Source organism: Copidosoma floridanum, unplaced genomic scaffold (assembly GCF_036245765.1).
Source record: "Copidosoma floridanum isolate Cflo_tuat_1 unplaced genomic scaffold, Cflo_Japanese_pri ptg000006l, whole genome shotgun sequence".
NCBI classification, from domain to species: Eukaryota; Metazoa; Arthropoda; class Insecta; order Hymenoptera; family Encyrtidae; genus Copidosoma; species Copidosoma floridanum.
Window position 1 is genome coordinate 11,635,089 of NW_028321883.1, and position 9,702 is coordinate 11,644,790.

A 9,702-nucleotide genomic window follows, 5' to 3' on the forward strand; every position below is an offset into this window, starting at 1 on the left:
GAGAAACCGCACTAGAACAAATGTTACAAAGTTTGAAAGACAAGTTTTCATGTCTACCAATGAACGATCCTCTACGTGTAACGATTTTAACTGTAGCTCCAAGTATCTCGAGTGTTCATCAGACAGCAGAAGAATTTGGTACGTCTCTGAGAAGTGTTTTAAAAGCAATAGAGCTGCGAAAACTTAATGGTGTTGTAGCCTCTCCTTAGATGAAAGTGGGAAAAAGATTACGCGATGATACAGTGAAAAAAATTACAGATTTTTATGAGAGTGATATAAATAGCCGAGTTATGCCCAGTAAAAACGATGTTGTCTCAGTTACAATCGATAGTACTAAAATGAAAATGCAGAAGAGAATGTTGTTGTCTGATATTAAGGTCCTTCATACTCAGTTTAAAGATCAAAATCCTACAATTGCAGTTAGTCTTAGTAAATTTACAGAACTTCGGCCAAAATGGTGTGTGGTAGCTGGCGCTAGCGGTACTCATGGTGTGTGCGTTTGTGTACTGCACCAAAATTTTAAGTCAATGATAGATGCAGCTCAATTACCTCGATTGACTCGGGACTGCACTAGTTCTATATCTTCATTCAGACTCTTTCAAAATTGTTTTGTGTAATAATCCTGCAACATCTTGTTACTTAGGCTCTTGTAAAAATTGTCCAGATATTGAGACGTTTTCCACGATTATTTCAGATATTTTCAAAAAAAACGGAGTATTAGATATTATTTTTTCTACTTGGCAAACAACTGACTGCTGCACTCTTAAGAAAGAGTGTCTTTCAGTCAATGATTTTGTTTATGAATAATCTACTAAATTAAAAATTTTATTACTACATCACTTTATTTCTAAATAGCAGCCTAAATATATATTTGATCTAAAGAATATCTTGAACGAAGGCGAGGTAGTAATACACACAGACTTTTCGGAGAACTATGCATACGTTGCACAAGATGCATCATAGGGGTTTCACAACAATAATGCTCAGTGCACCGTTCATCCAGTTGTTATTTATTATGAAGAAAAAAATTGTATCACTCATAAAAGTTTTATTCTACTATCGGAATATCTTAAACATGATGCTACTGCAGTATATGTAATGCAGCAAGAGATAATTCCTGAAATAAAAAAGTCTCTCCCACAGCTTAATAAAACTATGTATGTTAGTGATGGAGCAAAGCAGCATTACAAAAACAAGTATCAGATGAGTAATCTTGTAAACCATGAAAAGGATTTTTGTATAAAAGCTGAATGGTATTTTCATGCTACTGCACACGGTAAGGGCGCTTGTGATGGCGTTGGAGCTATCTTTAAACGAGAAGCATATCGGGCTAGCCTTCAAGTTGATTGGACAAAAGCAATGCTTACACCAACATCGCTATTCGAGTGGGCAGTGAAAAAATTTAACAGTATAAATTTTTATTACTACAGTACGAGGCAGCATGAAAAGACTCAAAGACATCGGGCTAAAGGTTTTCTGCAGCTCCAGCAGTAACAGATACATCCAAAGCACATGCATTCATTGTCATTCCTGATAAGAAGTTGAAAATTTTAAGGTATTCCACAGCCTCTGAAGTAATGAGAATTATGCAAGCGACAATTTTCAAGTGCTTAAAAAAATTCCTGATTATGGAAAAACTACTTCGATTTTAAGCGAAAATCGAAATTTGCTCCCCCTCTAGCAGTTCAAGGTTATGTTACTAGATTTTTAAAAAATCAAGTCAGTCGTTTTCATCTCCAGCAACAAGATTAAAAAATTTTAGAGCATTTAAAAGTGATTCCTAGGGAAGAAAGAAATGTTTTCCTTGATTTTTCGCGAAAATCGAATTTCTCTTCTTTTCGAATCATATGATTTTTTATGCCAAAATATCATGTGCCTTTTTTTATTATTCAAACCTTTTTGTTTACTGTCATAAGGCACTTTAATATTTTTTAATAACTTAGCCTTTTTTTATAATTTTGCAAAAAAAAATTCGCCAGTCCAAATCAAAAAAAAGAATGAAGTTCAAAATTTTTGAAAATGCACTTAAAACAATTAGAAATACTAAAAAACACATAAGAAATTGAAAATCTAGACAGATGAGATTTTAGCATTAGAAATCACCTGATTTCACTGTTATGTCTCCGGATTTTGAAAAAGTTCTAGACAGTAGATATTGACACTAGCAACGACATAAAATTTTGTGGAACGATTAAAAATGATCTATGATTAATAAAAAAATTTGTACTCCAATTTTCAGCGAAAATCGTGATTTCCGCACCTACAGCTGTTTGAGATTATGTTTCTGAACGTTCACAAAAATTAAGATAGTAATTTTTAACATTAGATACAAGATTTAATTATTTTGTAGCTTTTAAGTAATTCCTGTAGGTGCAAAAAAATTTCCAATCGTTTTTCTAGATTTTGCGTTATCATACCCCGATAGCCGTACAAGATTATGTTTCCGGATATCAAGAAGGCATAGCATATTGGTTATTATAGTTTTGTGAAAGCATTTGGGGTGTGTTACAAGTATTCTTATTTCCCTTGAACAACGTGGTGAATCGTTTTTTACCATTTTGCCCGATATCTCCCCAGGATCTAATGCTGAGGGGTTGAAAGTTGGTCGGTATGTTTTTCTTATTCTTCTTACACATTATAAATCCCATTATTACAAATAAAAATTTTTTTATAACTGTTGAAGATTAGTTTTGTTCCGTTTTATCTTTAATAATCAATCAAAATTTAAAGAACCAGTAGTAGAAGTTTTTTTTTTTTTTTTTTCGTGGAGGGAGGGGAAATGCATTGAGGCACACCGCAGGGACAGTGGTAGTGTGGGACTCGGTGGATTTTTTTTATTAGACCACCCATACCCTCTAGAACCCCCTCTTGCCGCGTGGCTTTTGATCCACCCCGGAACCGCGTTAGCATTACTTCAGGGTGGAGCCACCAGGGAGAACATCGTATCTCACAGCCTTTGCGAGCAAGCTCGCCACCAGTTGCTAGAGGTGCCAGTCCTCTCGAGTCCTGAAAAGGACTCGGGGTCCCTGAGGACCGACTCCCGTCTTCTAGCGCTTCAATGATGCTTCAACCTGCTGATGAGTATAAATACTCATCGCAGTCCGAGTCCACATCCTTTACTCAGGGGCCCCTGCCACCTGCACGGCGGCTCTCTCCTCTTCTTTCTTCTGCCGGAGGACTGACCCGACGAAGCCATCCACTGCCGTCCACCCCTCTTCGCTGCTGAGCATCTCAAAGATGATGGTTTCAAGAGCGGGTGCCACGCCGATCTTGTCCACCAGCCGCTGGCGCTCACGGTGCCATCTCTCACACACGAAAAACGTATGTTCGACGGTATCATCCAACGCAGGGCAGTAAGAACATCTAGGAGATGCCTTCACCACCATGCGGTGGAGATAGGCATCGAACTGACCATGCCCGGAGAGGAACTGGGTGAGCTGGTAGTTAACCTCTCTATGCCCTCTCTCCACCCATGGTCGCAGGTCCGGAATCAGGCGGTACGTCCATCTACCCACTACAGCCCGATCCCACTCCTGTTGCCACGTCGTCAACGTTTCCTCCCGTCTTTTGCTATCGCTTTGGTCGCTGGAGCCCAGAAATTTCCTTCGCCGCTCCCGCGCAAGCAATACGACGGGTATCGTTCGTGCTATCACCATAGCGGCAGCGGAGGAGACCGTGCGGTAGGCACACGAGATTCTTAAGGATCCGATGCGCTGCACCGAAGTTAGGCGCTCTCGGAGATCCTTCCTCGCCAGTGCGTCCGCCCACACCTCCGCACCGTACAGCAGGATCGAGTTGGAGACCGACGCAAGGAGCCGTCTTTTGGCTTCCCATGGGCCCCCAACGTTCGGCATTAATCGTGAAAGCGCCCCAGAGACCCCAGCGGCTTTATCGGCTGCTCTTCTGATGTGATCCCCGAAGGTGAGTCGTGAATCGATCCACACTCCGAGGTAGCGCACCACCGGGCTCGCGCAGATTACCTCACCCGCAACGCTCAGGCGAAAGTCACCCCCGAACCACCTCTGCCTGGTGAGGACGACCATCTCCATTTTTCCTACAGCCAGCTCAAAACCGTGATCCCGGAGCCACTCCGACACTATCGCGACCGCCCACCGTATTTTGCGCTCGGCCTCCTCTCGCGATCTCGCTGTGACGTGCAATGCTATGTCGTCAGCAAAGCCCGTCAGCTTGACCCCCGGAGGCATTTCAAGGCGCAAAAGTTCGTCGTAGATCAGGTTCCAGAGATCGGGGCCAAGGGCAGATCCCTGAGCGACTCCCGACGTCAGACGCCTCTCTTTTGGTCCATCCTTTGTGTCGTACCGGAGTACTCGATCCTGGAGGTAACTGTCCAGGATCTTTCTCAGGTAGTCCGGTACATTCTGGCGCTTCAGGGCCCTCATTATGTCGGACCATTTCACCGAGTTAAAGGCATTCTTCACGTCAAGAGTCGCCAGGACACAGAAGCTCCTCGTCTTATGAGAGGGTTTCCATGCCTCCTCGACCGACCCGAGGACCTCGGCCACAGCCATAACCGTCGATTGCCCCTTACGGAACCCATACTGATTTTCTGAGAGGCTGACGTCTCCTCTCAAGCGAGTTCTGATCAGCCTCTCTAGCATTTTTTCAGCATTTTTTAACATACCTAAGGGTCAGAATGACGACGGGACCAACGCGCAGGCACGCATTGAACATGTCCAACAAAACGTGTGGCTTTTCCGCAGCTATTATCTTGAGGACTTCGGACGGCACCCCGTCCGGACCAGGGGCCTTTCGCCCCGGCGTCTCCGATGCCACCAACCTCAGTTCCTCGAGAGTGAAGAGAGGTACCCGTCCTATACTTATGTCCTCCCCCCTCCTAGCGGAATGCTCCGGAAAGAGGCAAGAGACCACTCTCTCCAAGAAGGAAGGTTCCATTGGCGGCGCCGGGTCCGAACCGCGAAGTCTTTTTAACGCAATCCAGTAGCCCAGGCCCCACGTGTCCTTATCCACCTCGGCGATGAGCTCGCGCCAGCATCGGTTCTTGCTCACCTTGATCGCCCTCACCAGCGCTCTTTTTGCTTTCTTGTACGCGACAGCAGCTGCCCCAGCGCCTTCGCGAGTTCTGTGTCGCTGTGCAAGACGCCGTAGATGCTGCGCCTCTCTGCGCAAGTCAGCAATGTCCTCGGTCCACCAGAGTTCGTGACGATGAGATCCAGCCTTGCAGCCATCTCTAACACCGCCGGTCCTGTCGGTTCTCGGCTCCCCCCAAGCGATGGCTTTAAAGTTAAAGTCACCGGCCAGGACTACAGCACCACTTTCCCTGCACACTCGGACGGTATCCTCGAGTTCGGCAAGCCGCTCTCTGAAGACACCAATCGAAATGTTAGGGGATATGTAGCAACTCACATAAAAAACACTACCACACCTGATCCACACGAACCCGTCTCCACCTCCGGTATTGGATACGGAGAACTTGTCACTGCGAATCAGGATGGCTGCGCCTCTTGTCCTGTCGCAGAACCAGCCTCGGCCCGGTAACGTGCGGGATGGCTCACTTATGAAAAGCATATCCACACCCCGGGCACGGGAAATCCGGTCCAGCAGATCGTGCGCAAGCACGGTTCTATCCAGGTTTACCTGCAGGATCAGCGCCATTTCCACCGAGTCGTCACTGCAGGCGCCCGAGGGGCCCCACATCCGGCAGTCTCAGCGACATGTCTGGTGTCTGGTTTTGGGACCACGTTTTCGCACAGGAAACAGCTCACTTCTTTCTTCGAGCAGTTTCGTGCCACGTGACCCTTTTCACCGCACCTCCAGCACGCCCCGGTTCTGTCGGGCCCGCCACACTGCCTCGCAATGTGCCCGAAGCCCAGGCACCTGAAGTAATTCTCAACTATGATCTTTTGTCGCATCCTGCAGTTAACCCAGCCCAGCCTAATGTGGTCCCTCTTTTCAAGAATCGGAGCCGCCGTCGCAGGTACCTTGACGTAGGCTATGCGGTTTCCTCTGTTTGTTCCAGAAGACAACCGCACAACCATACTGGGGGACGCCCCTTCGTCAAAGCAGCCTTTTACTGCTGCTTCGACGTCCCCCTTTGTCACCGTTGGGTCGACGTCCCTTATCTCCCAGGTCGAGCGCAGGGCCAGTGTCCTCACACCACCCGCGTCCGCCACGGCACTTTTAATTGCCTCGGCGAACGCATAGCGGTGCTTGGACTCAGTATTTTTCAGTTCGACGAGGACACCTCTCATCCTCGTCTCCCTGACAGATCCCACGCTCGCCCCGAGCCCGATAACGTCAACCTTCTTCATCAGGGCCAGGACCTCGGCATACTTCTTGCCTTGGGCTGGCACAACCAATATTGCCTCAGGCCTGACCCTGGCACGTCTCTCCTTCGCGACCTTGGGGGTTTTCTCCGTATCTTCTTGGGGCTTGTTCCCCTCAGCCTCTTTTTTTCCCTTTTTCCCCTTTCTTTGGACCTTCGTCCATTCAGTTTTCTCGGCTGAAACCTCTGCTGGAACACTCTCTGGTTTCAGCCGAGATCCAGCCCCTTTCGCTTTTTTTACGGCCTTACTTGGCGTTAGCTGAGGGCTCGGGGTTTCTCCACCTCGCCCTCGCTTCCTTTTTCCTGCATTTTTAGCCTTTGCCTGGTTGTTACTTAAAGACAGTTCTTCTTTTTCTCTTACCCGCTCCTGAAGGCGCCTCAGGACACCCATGGCAGTCACCGCCGCAACGACGTTGGTCTTTATGGTGCCTGCCGTGTTGGGATACCTCACCATGAGCGCCCTAAGCTCGTCCAAGGCCTTGGCTAGGTCGTCGAACGCCACATCAGCAGCAACGTCCCACTCTCCTCCCTGGTCGGGCTTCTCCACGGGATCCTTGTTGAAAGGGTATACCCTCTCATCCGTTTCTCCTTCCCATCCTCCTTTGGTTGTTGAAGTTAGCGCCATATCTAAAACACACAAAATTCATCCCAAGGTCCCCACCGACCCATCTGGATCTCTCACCGGTAGAGGCCGCCGGCCGCCCCCAACACATGTCTGAAGGGCGGTTTCGGTCCGGGTGGGTAACCCCGAGATATAGCACGCCCTGACGCCCTAACCCACCTCCACTCCCTCGAGCATCACGCCCCAACCAGAAGCGATCCACTCTCTGGAGAGTTTCCGGCAGACATCACGCGGCAGAATGCACTCACCACACTGAGGGAGCCACGAAGAGGAGCAAGCCAGAAGCGCCACGACAACAATCCCCCGAGCCCAGCGAGGAACCGCGAAGCCGAAAAGGAGCAGGAGCTAAGCAGAAAACTGCCACGCCCCCACACCCACCCAGCCCAACAGGCCCCCCGCCACGCCCGCAAGGCCACAGCAGCAGCGCGACCAGCCCACCCCGGGCCGCGACCTCCCCAGTGTTAGCCGATTGACCGGACCTGGTTAAGAATCCGGCCTCCCGTCTTGCAGTCAGCAGGAGCCAAAGGCAGCTCGGGTCACTTCGGCCCGCAGCCTAGGTATCGTCTTACTGCCCAGGATCTCCCTTTGGCCGCTCACGGGTCGCACCGCACGGCAAACACGGCAAGCCTTCTACCCTCGGCTAGGGACTATTTTTTAGGAGTTCCCAGAAATAGCAAACTAGGTGATAAGGTATTGTGAGAGTGTAGGGTGTGGTTCTCCTGCTTCATGCCAGCTCCAGCCCACGATCCGAGGCGAATACAACCACCACATCGTTAACATCGGCCAACGAACGAGTACCAGCTGGTATGCACTAATAGTGCCCTCCATATAGTCCGTCAATGGCCAGATTCCTTAGTTAAAAAGATCGCCACATCTTTTTTGTTTTCGGACGTCCAACTTTATCAGCGGTAGAGATACCCGGGCCTCCCCAGTCACCGCATCGAGTCTCACCACCCACTCCCGCCCGACACAGTGCTACGGGCGGCAGCAAGCCTCCGCACGTGAACCAAAGCGTCCATGCTGCAAAAGGATGTCAGTGTCGATGAATGTTAGAGTTTAAAGGATTATGTGAAAGGATGGAGGAGTTAAGATGCGTGTAAGAAAGGAGGTATGCCGTTAGTTTAAAGCCCCCTCACCCGACCAAGGCTGCAAACAGTACCGTCTTCGACAAGGTAACGCATACCGTGGAGGGGGAGTAGTAGTAGTAGTAGTAGTAGTAGTAGTAGTAGTAGTAGTAGTAGTAGTAGTAGTAGTAGTAGTAGTAGTAGTAGTAGTAGTAGTAGTAGTAGTAGTAGTAGTAGTAGTAGTAGTAGTAGTAGTAGTAGTAGTAGTAGTAGGAGTAGTAGTAGTAGTGTAGTAGTAGTAGGAGTAGTAGTAGTGTATCTAGCTCTGAATCTGCAAGTCCTACTTCCAATTTACAAGTGAACACGACTACTGAAAATTTTGTGGACTCTAAGTCATCGTTCCCTGACATTGAACATTCAGTTTCACAATGTTCACTTACCAAAAATTACAGGAGTAAGCAGTCGGTCAGTTTTAATAATAACTATATTATGTAACTTTCTAAAATATATATAATTTAACAAGGTGTTAGCTTTCTGTCGGACAAACCAAAAAGCCTTGCTGATTTGTAACAGATTCAGAGGTGTTAAAATAACTTTGCTATGTCCTTATGTTTAAAAGTATTTTTTAAATTATTTAGGACATTTTACATTTTAGAAATTGACTAATTCGTCAAAAGTATTGTTGATTTTATTTTGTAAGAGAGGTTAACTTCGTTTTTACTTTGTATATGTTCATTTGGGCCTAATAGGGTAGCAACCCTTGGCCAATAAATACAAACGTTCATTCATTTTACCCTCTCTGTTTTTCTTTCTCTGTCTCTCTTAAAATAAACTGTTAATTTTTCAGTTAGCCCAATGGCAGTAATTCTCAAGCCCTGAATACAGTTTCATTCATAAAAATTAATCCGTCTCTCTCTTACTCTTCCTCTTTTCACTAAGTCCTGGAGAATTTTAGCAGTAAACTGATTTGCATTTATGGTTAAACTAGCAGCCTCCCGTCTCGGCTTCGCCCGAGACTTACTAAATAAAACACCGTAGTGCGTTGATATGTAATGTAAAACATTTTAAGTTAGAAATTTTACACATATTCCTGATATATCTCAGAACAAAAATCTTCTTATTAAAAACATATTTTTTCGGAATCCATATAGTTTATTTGGTCAAATAATAAGGTGTAAAGATTCAAAAAAATAATTATGCTAAAAAGTATCGTGCGTTCTTTATGCCATAAAATAATCGGTGGCCATAAGAAGCCGTTGATTTACAGTTCCTTCCGTGTAATTCACGATAAGGGCTATTTTTTAAAGCTGTTAAGATTTTAAACCCCCAAAAAATTTATATTAAAAAAAAATTTTCTTTCTCATATCTCACAACTTTATTACCAGAGCAACAAAGTGCTGGACCTTAAACCCTACGTTTTTATTGCCACAAAAACACAAATACATATTTTACTCATTAAAAAATCTGAAGTAGAATCTTTAAAGATTTCAGAGATTGCTGTGAGGGTACAATGAAAAGCTGATCTCTCACGTAATGGATTCTTTATTTGTCGATTTTGACGCTGCTGCTCCAATCTCGATAAATTTTCTGCGTCAATTTCCTGACGCCTGAGTAAAATTGTATTTATTAGATACATTTGAAGTTTTTCTTCCAATTCTCCCTCTTGCGACTTTTTGCATGCTTCAAATTTTTGTGATCCCTAAAGAGTTTTC